Source organism: Salvelinus namaycush, chromosome 20 (genome assembly GCF_016432855.1).
Source record: "Salvelinus namaycush isolate Seneca chromosome 20, SaNama_1.0, whole genome shotgun sequence".
Taxonomy (NCBI): Eukaryota; Metazoa; Chordata; class Actinopteri; order Salmoniformes; family Salmonidae; genus Salvelinus; species Salvelinus namaycush.
The window spans coordinates 14,934,990-14,949,701 of record NC_052326.1 but is presented as its reverse complement, the minus strand read 5'-3'; the positions used below and the strand labels follow the sequence as shown (position 1 = coordinate 14,949,701).

Here is a 14,712-nt window from a genome sequence, read left to right as displayed (position 1 = left end):
AATCACCACATTCCTAATGGCATACTCGACAGCCTTGGTTTCTCAAATGATTGCCTCGCCTGGTTTACCAACTACTTCTCTGATAGAGTTCAGTGTGTCAAAACGGAGGGCCTGTTGTCTGGACCTCTGGCAGTCTCTATGGGGGTGCCACAGGGTTCAATCCTCAGGCCGACTCTCTTCTCTGTATACATCAATGATGTTGCTCTTGCTGCTGGTGATTCTCTGATACACCTCTACGCAGACAACACCATTCTGTATACTTCTGGCCCCTCTTTGGACACTGTGTTAACTAACCTCCAGACGAGCTTCAATGCCAGACAACTCTCCTTCCGTGGCCTCCAACTGCTCTTAAACGCAAGTAAAACTAAATGCATGCTATTCAATCGATCACTGCCCGCACCTGCTCGCCCGTCCAGCATCACTACTCTGGACGGCTCTGACTTAGAATACGTGGACAACTACAAATACCTAGGTGTCTGGTTAGACTGTAAACTCTCCTTCCAGACTCACATTAAGCATCTCCAATCCAGAATTAAATCTAGAATCGGCTTCCTATATTGCAACAAAGCATCCTTCACTCATGCTGCCAAACATACCCTCGTAAAACTGACCATCCTACCGATCCTCGACTTCGGTGATGTCATCTATAAAATAGCCTCCAACACTCTACTCAACAAATTGGATGCAGTCTATCACAGTGCCATCCGTTTTGTCACCAAAGCCCCATACACTACCCACCATTGCGACCTGTACGCTCTCGTTGGTTGGCCCTCGCTTGATACTCGTCGCCAAACCCACTGTCTACAGGTTATCTACAAGTCTCTGCTAGGTAAAGCACCGCCTTATCTCAGCTCACTGGTCACCATAGCAGCACCCACTCGTAGCACACGCTTCAGCAGGTATATCTCACTGGTCACCCCGAAAGCCAATTCCTCCTTTGGTCGTCTTTCCTTACAGTTCTCTGCTGCCAATGACTGGAACGAACTGGAAAAATCTCTGAAGCTGGAAACACTTATCTCCCTCACTAGCTTTAAGCACCAGCTGTCAGAGCAGCTCACAGATTACTGCACCTGTACATAGCCCATCTATAATTTAGCCCAACTACCTACCTCATCCCCTACTGTATTTATTTATTTATTTTGCTCCTTTGCACCCCATTATTTCTATTTCTACTTTGCACATTCTTCCACTGCAAATCTACCATTCCAGTGTTTTACTTGCTATATTGTATTTACCTCGCCACCATGGCCTTTTTTTGCCTTTTACCTCCCTTATCTCACCTCATTTGCTCACATTGTATATAGACTTATTTTTCTACTGTATTATTGACTGTAAGTTTTGTTTATTCCATGTGTAACTCTGTGTTGTTGTATGTGTCAAATTGCTATGCTTTATCTTGGCCAAGTCGCAGTTGCAAATGAGAACTTGTTCTCAACTAGCCTATCTGATTAAAAAAAGGTGGGGGGAAAAAAGTTGCAATCCGTTTTTTTTTGATACAGCGTAGTCTTTATATCTGAAAATAATAATATTGGGTATCATCTTTCCAAGGGCTCCATCTGAATTCACCCGCCGACGATCCTCTGCACTGCCAGGCGCAACTTTTTCTCAGCTGGCACAATTTGATTGGCTGCTGCCCAATTCAAACTGTAATCCTTTAAATGAAGAGTTGATGCACTGCACACATTTTAAAATAGCATACTTTTTTATATTTGGCTTTGGGGAGGGTATTAAGTCAGTTCGAGTCAAAAGGCTCAAGTCCAAGTTAAGTCACGAGTTATTGGTGTTAAAGTTGAGTTGCAAGTCATCATATTTGTGACTCGAGTCTGACTCGAGTCCAAGTCATGTGACTCGAGTCCACACCTCTGGTAATGGTTTCCTTTTTAAACTAAATTGATGTTGCTAAAGGTCTTTTGTTGCAGTGTAGTCTTGTATAAGTTATTTCACAAACAGCAGACCTGCCATTTGTAACTGGCACTGGCAGTAAGCACAATACATTTGGTTGTATAATATTTCAAGACTTTGAATGATCTTCGTGGTCATTGCCTTAGTCTTCACCAATGGCCTGGAGACAAGTCCTACATGATTACTCTCATGATTACATGCTGCTTCCTCCTCCTGGCCGTGGTCATTTTCTGCTATATTTCCATGTGGCTGTCCATCTGTGATATTTCAAATATACTATACTGTAGCAAGCAACTATGTTGTTCAATACAGTAATGGTCAAGTGTACCTTTTGGAAATGCATATTACTGGGAAAAAATCGAACCATTTGCTATTCCTTCTGAATGGCCACAGGTTACCGCGCAGCAGAAAGGCTGAAAATGAAAAATGAAGTGTCCAGGATGGTTGTTGTCATGATTATCCCTTTCTGTGTATGCTGGGGACCTTATACCTGCTTTGCTGCGGCTAACCCTGGGTATGCTTTCCACCCTCTGGCTGCCACAATCCCTGCCTACTTTGCCAAGAGCGCCACCATCTACAATCCAGTTATATATGTCTTCTTTTTTTTCTTACCGATTTCATGTTACAAAGCTCTAACAATACACATTTTTCTAAATGTTTCACAAATGCCTTAATTGTGTGCATTTATTTTATTTTAAAAAGCATCAGATGACGATGTGTTCGCTCACTTTGTAAATAGACATTCAATTTCAAAGTCTTCTTGTGTTTAATTATTCCTCTCTCTCCAGTTGCGTACTTGCACCATGCAGCTCTTTGGCAAGGCAGAAGATGATGGCTCTGAAGTGTCTACATTAAAAACAGAGGTTTCCTCTGTGGCACATGCATAAACCCCAGACAACCTCTTGGAAACAAATGTACAGTACATCCTCTTGTGTTTCTTAAACAAATCATTTCCCACAACTTTTAGGAGATTATTAAGCTTTAACTCATGTGCAATGTGTGTAAAAAACCTTACCCACAAAACCTAAATTGCTATGGACCACCCCTTGGAGTTTTTTTAAATCCATGGTCTTCGAAACAACCAGAGTCATACTATAGCTATTGTAGTGGTACATTATGGGAATATGTGTATATATAGTACTACTATCAATGTCTCTTCAAGTGGCAAAGAAAAAGTTGCCATCTTGGAAGGCATTCCCTTCACTCTTCAGTGGCTAAACTAGACAGCATCACTGCTAAGGAGAACTGAAATGAACTGCCATTGGAAATCTGATAATTTCAAAACTATGTGAACAATTTATGGTTTCAAAACCTCCCACTTTCAAAGTAACTTGTGAGGTAAACATTTTGTTTGCCCTCTTGCAAAAACAAACAAAAAAAGAATACATGTAAATAGATAATTGTGTATATATACAATGTATTTAACAATGTTTTTTTCTGCTTAAAATAAACGTGCAGCAAAATGAAAATACCTTCTGGTCTCACTTTCTATGTTTTTCAACTGTATATTCAATGTTTATTCACTGCTACCTGTTATGAATGATTGTTTAAAGACCAAACTCACATGACACACCCCATATGAACTCTCTTGTAAAGCAGATAGGATAGAGATTAACTCTCCAATCAGCCTAAAGAACCAAAGTGATCCACTTTCCTCATTACTGGTTTGTATTTACAGCAGGAAAAGCTTGAGCATAGAATGAAGTAAATGTAATCAGCGTTTGATTCTCAAAGACTACTTCCCTTTTTACTTCTTTATAGTAAAACCATTTGTATTGTCAAAATACGTTTTCTCTAAGAATAATTGTTAAGTCAACTATTTTCTTGCATGAAGAGGATAAGCAATTTCGCCTGAATGCTGAGGAACGCGACACCAAAAGCACTTCTTATCCAAGAAGGATTAACCTTAAATTCAAACCTTGGTCTTCAGTTCTTCCGGGTCAGCATACAGTAATTGAACTTTGTGTGTGTGTGTGTGTGTGTGTGTGTGTGTGTGTGTGTGTGTGTGTGTGAAACCATTTCTGATTTAGATCTTAATCTCGATGAGGACATGGCTGGTATAAAACCCCACAGATTGGGGTACACCATTTTGTTGGTTGCTAACACCACAACAGGTGAAGAGCAAGAGAAGCAAACCAGAAGACAGAAAAAGCTGCCAACAGGTAAAGGCAAAAAACACGACTGTGGCAACAAACAACTGGCAAGGTGAACATTTTAGAACAATTTAATGACTGAAAGGGATATAATATATTGTCTTCTTGATTTGCATATTCTTCAGATTCCTTCTCAGAAATGGCAGAGGGTTGGGGAAATGCAGCTTATGCAGCCAGGCGCCATAACGAAGAGACAACGAGAGAATCGTCCTTCACCTAGACCAATAGCAATAACACCAAAGGTGGGAGAGAACAAGCAACTGCTTCTGCCTTCTGCCTTCCAATTCATATATTTTATTTTATTTAAATCATGAGGTTATGTTTCCTGTATGTATTTATGTTATATACAACATAGATGGCATAAGTGAAATTGTGCTTCATACATAATCATTTTAATGAATTAATATTATTGATGTAATTTGCATTGCTTTTGCATCTTCACTGATCATTTAAAAGCATGTAGCTCATCTAACCAGGCACTTGCACCTGTCATTCTCTTCTTCTGACAAAATTATTTTCTATTTTTTTCTCTCAGATCCCTTTGAGGGCCCCAACTACCACATTGCTCCAAGATGGGTGTACAATGTTTCAACACTTTGGATGATCATAGTGGTCATTCTCAGTCTTCACCAATGGCCTGGTACTGGTGGCCACTGCAAAATTCAAGAAGCTCCAACACCCTCTCAACTGGATCTTGGTCAACCTTGCTATTGCTGACATTGGGGAGACACTTTTGGCTAGCACCATCAGTGTTATCAACCAGGTTTTTGGCTACTTCATTCTGGGACACCCAATGTGTGTCTTTGAGGGATTCACTGTCTCCACTTGTGGTAAAATGCAGTTTTACATGGACAACAATTTGATCTAATATTTAACAAGGAAATTCTACATTTCTACATAGTGCTGAGAAATAGTATTTGGCAGTTGCTAGAGCACCATAGCATAGTGACAGTAATCAGAATGTCTCTTTTGTCTAATGTATATGTAAATCTTATAAAGGTATTGCTGCTCTGTGGTCTCTGGCTGTCATCTCCTGGGAGAGATGGGTGGTGGTGTGTAAGCCCTTTGGAAGTGTAAAGTTTGATGCCAAATGGGCCATGGGAGGCATTATCTTCTCCTGGGTCTGGGCTGCTTTCTGGTGTTCTCCCCCCATCTTTGGCTGGAGCAGGTGGGGATTTCTCTTCTTATTGCACAGAGGATTCAAGTTCAAAACATGTAATTATTTAACCAAGTTCTCTATCTCTCTCCCTCCACCAGGTACTGGCCTCATGGCCTGAAGACTTCATGTGGACCTGATGTCTTCGGAGGCAATGAGGATCCTGGAGTCAAGTCCTACATGATTGTTCTCATGATTACATGCTGCTTCTTCCCCCTGTTCGTGATCATCTTCTGCTACATCTTTGTTTGGCTCGCCATCCGTGCTGTAAGTGATATTTTAAATATATTATAATGTAGCAAGCAGCTATGTTGGTAAATACAGTAATGGTCAAGTGTACCTTTTGAAAAGGCATATTAGAGGGATAAATCTAACCATTTGATATTCCTTCTGAATGACCACAGGTTGCTGCACAGCAGAAAGACTCTGAGTCAACACAGAAAGCTGAGAAGGAAGTGTCCAGGATGGTTGTTGTCATGATTATAGCTTACTGTGTATGCTGGGGACCTTATACCTGCTTTGCTGCGGCTAACCCTGGGTATGCTTTCCACCCTCTGGCTGCCGCAATCCCTGCCTACTTTGCCAAGAGCGCCACCATCTACAATCCAGTTATATATGTCTTCATGAACAAACAGGTAAATCGTAACAAGATTCTCAGACAGTTTTTTTTCTTACCGATTTCATGTTACAAAACTCTAACAATACACATTTTTCTAAATGTTTCACAAATGCCTTTCTTGTGTACATATATTTTATTTTAAAAAGCATCAGATCACGATGTGTTCGCTCACTTTGTAGATAGACATTCAATTTCAAAGTCTTCTTATGTTTAATTATTCCTCTCTCTCCAGTTCCGTACTTGCATCATGCAACTATTTGGCAAGGCAGAAGATGATGGCACTGAAGTGTCTACATCCAAAACAGAGGTTTCCTCTGTTGCACCCGCATAAACTTTCCCTATTCATCAAACCGATCTGGAAACAGACATGTATGAAAGGAAACAAAAAGGAACTTCTCTACATTGAACTTGTATGTATGTTTTGCTGCCATGTGTTTAATCTATTTCCAAAGCTATTTATATTTGTATGTTATGTTTTCATTTGACTGTTTTATGATGAAAATAAAATATGCAGCAAACTGGAAATGACAATTTTGTTTTATGTCGTTTATATTACAATACGATAACCAATGATAACCCCCATATGCTACCTTCTCATAGTAAGCCCCTGGAAATGATATCATACATACAGTATACAGTATATAGGATTTGTATGTACATCAAAAACATAAATGTGAATCAGAGACGGACTCTGGTACAATTAGGATAATTTCATATCTCACAAACAAGCACACGTCCTTTTTCAATTCAATATCAATACTGAGATGGTACAAGATGAGTTAGAATTTAAAGTGAATGCGTGATTTCTAAATAACTGATTTGGTATGGAGTCTGTAAATGTAAAGGATTATACAGTGACATTGGATTGGTCATACCAATTGAAGTGGCCATAATCTTGACCTTAGAAACTAAAGTGGATGGAAAGGTGACCCGTACTGGCCGGTTAAGTCACTCCTTATGCAAGTATGCTTGATCTGAAAAGTCATTAGGTTAATTCCCCTTTCAAAGAACAAAGTCCTCAAGCTTCAGACAAAAAATGGTCTGGTCTGTTTACCAGGCAGTGATCATCCTAACTCTCCTCAACAGCTGCAAGACCTGGACCGTCTACAGTCGCCACATCCATAGCCGCGGGAAGTAGAGGGGCTGAGTTGCAGCACTCCCCTGAAAACCCTGGATAAAAAATAAAATAAATGTTTTTCACAAAAGTAGTGCACTGGACCTTTAATAGTCCTTTTCTTTGTATGGTCGACTGCACCGGGGCCACTGCTCTACAAGGTGCTACAATGATCAAATAAAGACTGTAATGAAAAAGTACAGCATTAACCCTACTCAGATAGAGGACACACGTAGCAGTCAGACGTCTTTGTCTTGTCTTGTCCCGTCCCAGGTATATATCGTTTTTCTTCGTGTATATATTTTTTATATTTTTAATCTCAATTTCAACATACTCTCCTGCAACCCTCCTCACCCAATGTGGTATGGATCTGCTATTTTTTATACTTTAGAACCGGAACCCCCGACAGAAGCTAGCCAGCTAACTAGCTACTAGCTAGTAGTCAGTTAGCCACTGCTAGTGGTCATCACCGTTAACTCGGACATCAGCCAGCCTCAGCACGGTCAATTCCTGCCAGTCTGCACAGCGCGATATCAACCCAGAGCATATCGGACTGCTTTTTCTCTACCACATCTCCGGATTCCTACCCCAAGCTCTGAACCTTTACACCGGATCATCGCAGCTAGCTTGCTGCTATCCGTGTGGCTACTCCTGGCTAACGTCTCTGTCCCGAAGCAAGCACCAGTTAGCCTTGAGCTAGCCTGGAGCTAGGCCAATCTCCCGGCTAGCCGAAGAGATCAATCAGACAATTCCTGGGCTTCAATACCTCTTTTGCCAATTGGCCTGGACCCTTTGCTGCTGACACGGAGCCCTGCCGATCCATCACGACTGGTCTGCCGACGAAACCGTTCGAGGGGGTTTCAACAGGCTCTTCCGTTGCGACGTCCCCCTGAGGCCCATCTGCTAGCCTGCTAGCCCCGGCCTGCTAGCTGTCTGAATCGCCATGTCTCCAGCTCCCTAGCTACTCACTGGACCATATGATCCCTCGGCTACACATGCCTCTCCCTAACGTCAATATGCATTGTCTATTGCTGTTTTGGTTAGTGATTATTGTCTTATTTCACTGTAGAGCCTCCAGCCCTGCTCAATATGCCTTAGCTATCCCTTTTGTTCCAACCCCCACACATGCGGTGAACTCACTTGGCTTAAATGGTGCCTCTAGAGACAAAACATCTCTCATCGTCACTCAATGCCTAGGTTTACCCCCACTGTACTCACATCCTACCATACCCTTGTCTGTACATTATGCCTTGAATCTATTCTTCCGCGCCCAGAAATCTGCTCCTTTTACTCTCTGTTCCGAACGCACGAGACAGCCAGTTCTTATAGCCTTTAGCCGTACCCTTATCTTACTCCTCCTCTGTTCCTCTAGTGATGTAGAGGTCAGCCCAGGCCCTGCAGCCCCCAGCACCACTCCCGTTCCCCAGGCGCTCTCATTTGTTGACTTCTGTAACCGTGAAAGCCTTAGTTTCATGCATGTTGACATTAGAAGCCTCCTCCCTAAGTTTGTTTTATTCACTGCTTTAGCACACTCCGCCAACTGAGATGTCCTAGCCGTGTCTGAATCCTGGCTTAGGAAGGCCACCAAAAATTCTGAAATTTCCATCCCCAATTACAACATTTTCCGACAAGATAGAACTGCCAAAGAGGGCAGAGTTGCAATCTACTGCAGAGACATCCTGCAGAGTTCTGTCATACTATCCAGGTCGGTGCCCAAACAATTCGAGCTTCTACTTTAAAAAATCCACCTTCCCAGAAACAAGTCTCTCACCATTGCTGCTTGTTATAAACCCCCCTCAGCCCCCAGCTGTGCCCTGGACACCATATGTGTTACGTACTGTTAATATGCTGTTACGTGTTTAGAGTTTGCTATAACCAATTTATTGATGTGATCATGATATGCTATAGGTCAGGCCATATTGTACCCTATTCAGACGGGATTAGTTTTACTGGGTCAGGTCGGGTAATGCAATTGTGTACACGAGCACAAAACCTCACATCTGTAATTTTAGTCCTGTCCTCTGATAATACTGTGAATCGACATCCCTGTGTTTTGAGGGAACGAGTTTGACAGGTGATTCGCTGGGCGTAAGCTATATGAAAGGCCTACATGTAGCCTGTCAACTTTCAAAGTGAATGGTTTTGTGTATATGTTTTCTGCATAAGAATTGAATATTGCCAAATGCCTCAGTAAAAAATATTGAGCATATTTAATGCAACCCTTGCTGTTAATAGATTGCAAAGCCGCATACAACTGAAATAATGGAAATTATAAATTTACTTTCTCATCCATAGACTTAACGCGTCTCAAGTGCAATGTTTATCATCTGAAGACTGGAGAGCATTAAGGACGCACTGCAGATCACTAAAATATCCTAATGATTATGATCACACTTCCTCAATTCAAATATTATGGCGACACTAGACCAAAGATGGTTTGGTATGGTTTAGAAACTTGGGAACCAAGCTCGAATTATCACCTGTACATGTTGAAATACTGTATCTTCACGACTATAATAAAAACCTCCAGGATTCTATCATAACTGTCAATTTATATATATTTAATAAAAAATGATTACAGGGGGCAGTTTGGAGAAAGTTGATCCCATCTGAATTGTCCTCTGGAATAATGGGAATTCTGGAGTAATAATTACGTAACCAACGTTCTCTAGTAATACTAGTCCTGTGCAAATAGGTCTTTGGTCACGCGTATGCGATGCGTACATGGGTCACGTAAAGAGAGCAAGGGTTGAGGGAATATGGAGGGATTTCAGTAACAGAACTTTTGAGTCAGAAATGGCTGTAATTTATGTTCCGTGAAAAACTATTTGATGTTCTGTGGTGGTTGCTGCAGTAGGGAGGTGAGCGAGAACGGGTGCTAGTTAGTCACTCGCTGTCTTTTTTTACATTTCTTATTTTTTTACACAGCTCAAAGTCTGAGCCTGACCTGGCAAAATCAATTGCTGGTCGGACTCCCTCTAGTCATTTGTTTGTCTTAATTATTTAATCAAACTGTGCTTAAAGCATCAGACAAGTTCAGTGAATACACATTTAAAATGTCAACCAATCGATTGGTCAGGAGTTCTTTTTTGTCGGACAACCCTGCACTGAACACAACCCAGATGATCATGTATTGTTTCATTTTTACAGTAGTATTATGACTTGGGCTGGGGCCCACTTCAATGTCCTTTGATGAATTGAATCTTAATATATCTTTATTTTTCTGTCACACAAGTTCAGATCTATGACTGTGGAGATAAAAGTGCAAAGGGCAAAGACGGGTGGTTCAGCTGATGCTGCTGCCTCCAGGGCCGTGGATTTAAAGGATATTTTGAATGTTATATTTTGCCTTACCTCTCTTATCCTACGTCATTTGCACATGCTGTATATAGATGTTTCTACTGTATTATTGATTGTATGTTTGTTTATTCCATGTGTAACTCTGTGTTGTTGTATGTGTCGAACTGCTTTGCTTTATCTTGGCCAGGTCGCAGTTGCAAATGAGAACTTGTTCTCAACTAGCCTACCTGGTTAAATAAAGGTGAAATAAAATAAATAAATACATTCAGCAGGGCCAAGCACTCATGGCTGCTGGGAAGAAAAGGAAAAAACAGCAGAAAAGAGCAGGTATGTCTTATGTTCTAACATTTTGTTGGGCAAATCCTTGGTTTGTAGATCACATGACAATCCTATTTTGTTACTTTGAAGTTAGTTTTTTTGTTTGTTATTCTACTGTTAGTACTGTAATTGATAGGTTGATCTGTGAGTTTATCCAATTTCCCATTTCTCACCATTTTCTTTTCAGACAAAATTGCTACCGAACTCTGACAGCCTGACGACAGCAATGAACTTTGCATTTTCTGATGGATGAAAAATAAAAGGTCATCTAAGACAGGGTGTTTAAAAAAATATATAATAATAATGATATCTGTTCAGTCGATATTGTTATACCCTTTTCACAACATCCCCTAGTGGTAGCATGACGTGCAATTCAGTCAACATTTTACATATCAAAACTTGAGTACAGATAAAGACTTGTTGGTATATCAAAGGCAAAAATGACATTAGTAGCCATGTGAACTTGAACCTCACCGGCATATCTAAAGCGTGTGTCAGGTCGTGCATACGGAATATATGATCCTAATATTTTTGACCAACCTTTACTTGTGTAACGGTTGTCCTCCTCCTCTTCGGAAGAAGAGGAGGAGTAGGGATTGGACCAAAGCGCAGCGTTGTGATATGACATAATGAATTTATTAAAGTAATGACGAAACACGAAAATACTTCAACAAACTAAAAAAACTAATAAACGATGTAGACAGACCTGAACGAGAGAACTTACATAAACACGAAGAACGCATGAACAGGTACAGACTACACAAACGAACGAACAAACGAAACAGTCCCGTGTGGTGCACAGACACAAACACGGAAGACAACCACCCACAAACAAACAGTGTGAACAGCCTACCTTTATATGGTTCTCAATCAGAGGAAACGTCAAACACCTGTCCCTGATTGAGAACCATATAAGGCTAATTACCACTGACCTAAACATAGAAACACAAAACATAGAATGCCCACCCCAACTCACGCCCTGACCAACTAAACACATACAAAACAAGAGAAAACAGGTCAGGAACGTGACAACTTGGCGATACTTAATTCACTCTCGATTTGGAAGGAACCTGTGTCAAACAAACTGTTTCTTACAGGTGGAACTCGGATAACTACAGAAATTACAGGCTAAGACTAGACAGAGAGAGAGGCCTATGCATTAATCTAATATTTCTCCAATGCCAAATCAGGAAGTGCCAACATTTTGTCTTCTCACCGTGGTCCCAGTTCCATTGATTTCTTTACAAATGTCAATGTGAGGGATTAGTTTGTGCACCCAATGATTACAGTAGAACAAGCTAATCAATTCAAGTCTTGAGTGACCACCTGTTAAATATTGGTGCGTGAGCAGTTTACTAATACATAAAAAGACCCCCTGAGGCGCCACCACACCTTCGAATCGCCACCACAGGATGCAGTTAGCAAACCTTAGAGCTATGAAGGACCAGAGCTTTCCCTATTGTTGTCAGTCTTTGTGGCCTGCGGTTAGTACTGAACCTACAGATGACTCAAATGTTGGTGAAACAAAGGGGCCTACAACCAAACGTAAACAAGAGAAGTTTTGGGGATACGAACTTGTGTGAGAAAACATATTAGACAAAAAAAATTGTCTACCATGTCATTATTATACTTTTGGAAGGGTTTTAGATTTATTTTCTGAACTGTATTATACTCCTGAAGGTTTTCACTCCAAACGAGCAGCCCTGCATGAGGGTAAATATCCAGAAACATGTATGGACTACCCTGGTGTAAATAGTTTATCAAGTCATTCCGATTACACAGACAAGGTAAATGAAAGGTTTATTGTGAGAAACAAGTCTCGTGACTTTCATTAATCTGATGACTATTTATTTAATCCACTAACTATGTTTAATTGTTACCTGATTTAAATGAATCATGTAAAAAAATTCTCATTAGGATTTGCGGCATCAAGGAAGAGGTTGTTTAGAGTTATCATCTCCCGAATTAAACACTATAACGTGTATATATCTATTTCATAAACAGTCATCTTATTAATCATTATCTCTTGTCATAGCATCATTCTGACCAGTTGTTGTCACGGTTGTCGTAAGAACGGGACCAAGGCGCAGCGGAGGTTGAGTTCCACATATTTATTTCCAAAGTGAAACTTAAAGCAAAATCAATAAATCAATAAACGAACAACGAAACGTGACTACGTGGTGCACAGGCACAAACACAAAATAATATCCCACAAACACAGGTGGGAAGAATAGCTACTTAAATATGATCCCCAATTAGAGACAACGATTACCAGCTGCCTCTAATTGGGAATCATACAAAACACCAACATAGAAAATATAAACTAGAACACAACATAGAAATTATAAACTAGAATACCCCCTAGTCCCGCCCTGACCTACTACACCATAGAGAAACAAGGGCTCTCTATGGTCAGGGCGTGAATGTCGTAACCTTCTTGGATCTGCAAAAACCCCAGCCTTGCTCATGATTCAGTACTACACCAAATGGTTTAATTATTTATTTACTAGCTAACTACATAATAACACAGAATAAACATACACCCTTCACATGAGACAAAGGTCCCTAGTGGACGGACAAGATATGTCTTGCTCCCCCGAGATGGAGAGGGGGAAAAAAAGAGAGACAGAGAAAAGGGGACACTTAACTTGGACACATTCTATTTTGGGTAACTATTCTGATACCCGTTTGGAATAAGAAGTCATGAATGTACAGTTGAAGTCGGAAGTTTACATACACTTAGGTTGGAGTCATTAAAACTCGTTTTTCAACCACTCCACTAATTTCTTGTTTACAAACTATAGTTTTGGTAAGTCGGTTAGGACATCTACTTTGTGCATGACACAAGTAATTTTTACAACAATTCTTTACAGACAGCTTATTTCACATATAATTCACTAAATCACAATTCCAGTGGGTCAGAAATTTACATACACTAAGTTGACTGTGCCTTTAAACAGCTTGGAAAACTCCAGAAAATTATGTCATGGCTTTAGAAGCTTCTGATAGGCTAATTGACATAATTTGAGTCAATTGGAGGTGTACCTGTGGATGTATTTCAAGGTCTACCTTCAAACTCAGTGCCTCTTTGCTTAACATCATGGGAAAATCAAAAGAAATCAGCCAAGACCTCAGAAATAAATTGTAGACCTCCACAAGTCTGGTTCATCCTTGGGAGCAATTTCCAAATGCCTGAAGGTACCACGTTCATCTGTACAAACAATAGTACGCAAGTATGAACACCATGGGACCGGCAGCCGTCATACCGCTTAGGAAGGAGACGCGTTCTGTCTCCTAGAGATGAACGTACTTTGGTGCGAAAAGTGCAAATCAATCCCAGAACAACAGCAAAGGACCTTGTGAAGATGCTGGAGGAAACAGGTACAATAGTATCTATATATACAGTAAAACGAGTCCTATATCGACATAACCTGAAAGGCCGCTCAGCAAGGAAGAAGCCACTGCTCCAAAAACCGCCATAAAGACAGACTACAGTTTGCAACTGCACATGGGGACAAAGATCGTACTTTTTGGAGAAATGTCCTCTGGTCTGATGAAACAAAAATAGAACTGTTAGGACATAATGACCATCGTTATGTTTGGAGGAAAAAGGGGGAGGCTTGCAAGCCGAAGAATACCATCCCAACCGTGACGCACGGGGGTGGCAGCATCATGTTGTGGGTGTGCTTTGCTGCAGGAGGGTCTGGTGCACTTTACAAAATAGATGGCATCATGAGGCAGAAAAATGATGTGGATATATTGAAGCAACATCTCAAGACATCAGTCAGGAAGTTAAAGCTTGATCGTAAATGGGTCTTCAAATTGGACAGTGACCCCAAGCATACTTCCAAAGTTGTGGCAAAATGGCTTAAAACCTCTTGGCGCACAGATCCCTTTAGCGGGATCATTTTCGTCAACATCCGCTGAATTGCAGAGCGCCAAATTCAAATTAAATTACAAAAAATATTTAATTTCATGAAATCACAAGTTCAATATACCAAAACACAGCTTAGCTTGTTGTTAATCCAGCTGTCATGTCAGATTTTGAAAATAAGCTTTACAGCGAAAGCAAACCAAGCGTTTGTGTGAGGACATCGATCAGTAGACAAAACATTACAAACAGCTAGCAGCAAAGTAGGTTGGTCACGAA

General features: G+C 40.7%; 1 pseudogene; it reads left to right on the top strand.

The window, feature by feature from the left end:
* The first annotated feature begins 4,194 nt into the window (after nt 1-4,194).
* On the top strand, nt 4,195-6,161 carry LOC120065062 (annotated as a pseudogene).
* The last annotated feature ends 8,551 nt before the right edge of the window (nt 6,162-14,712 follow it).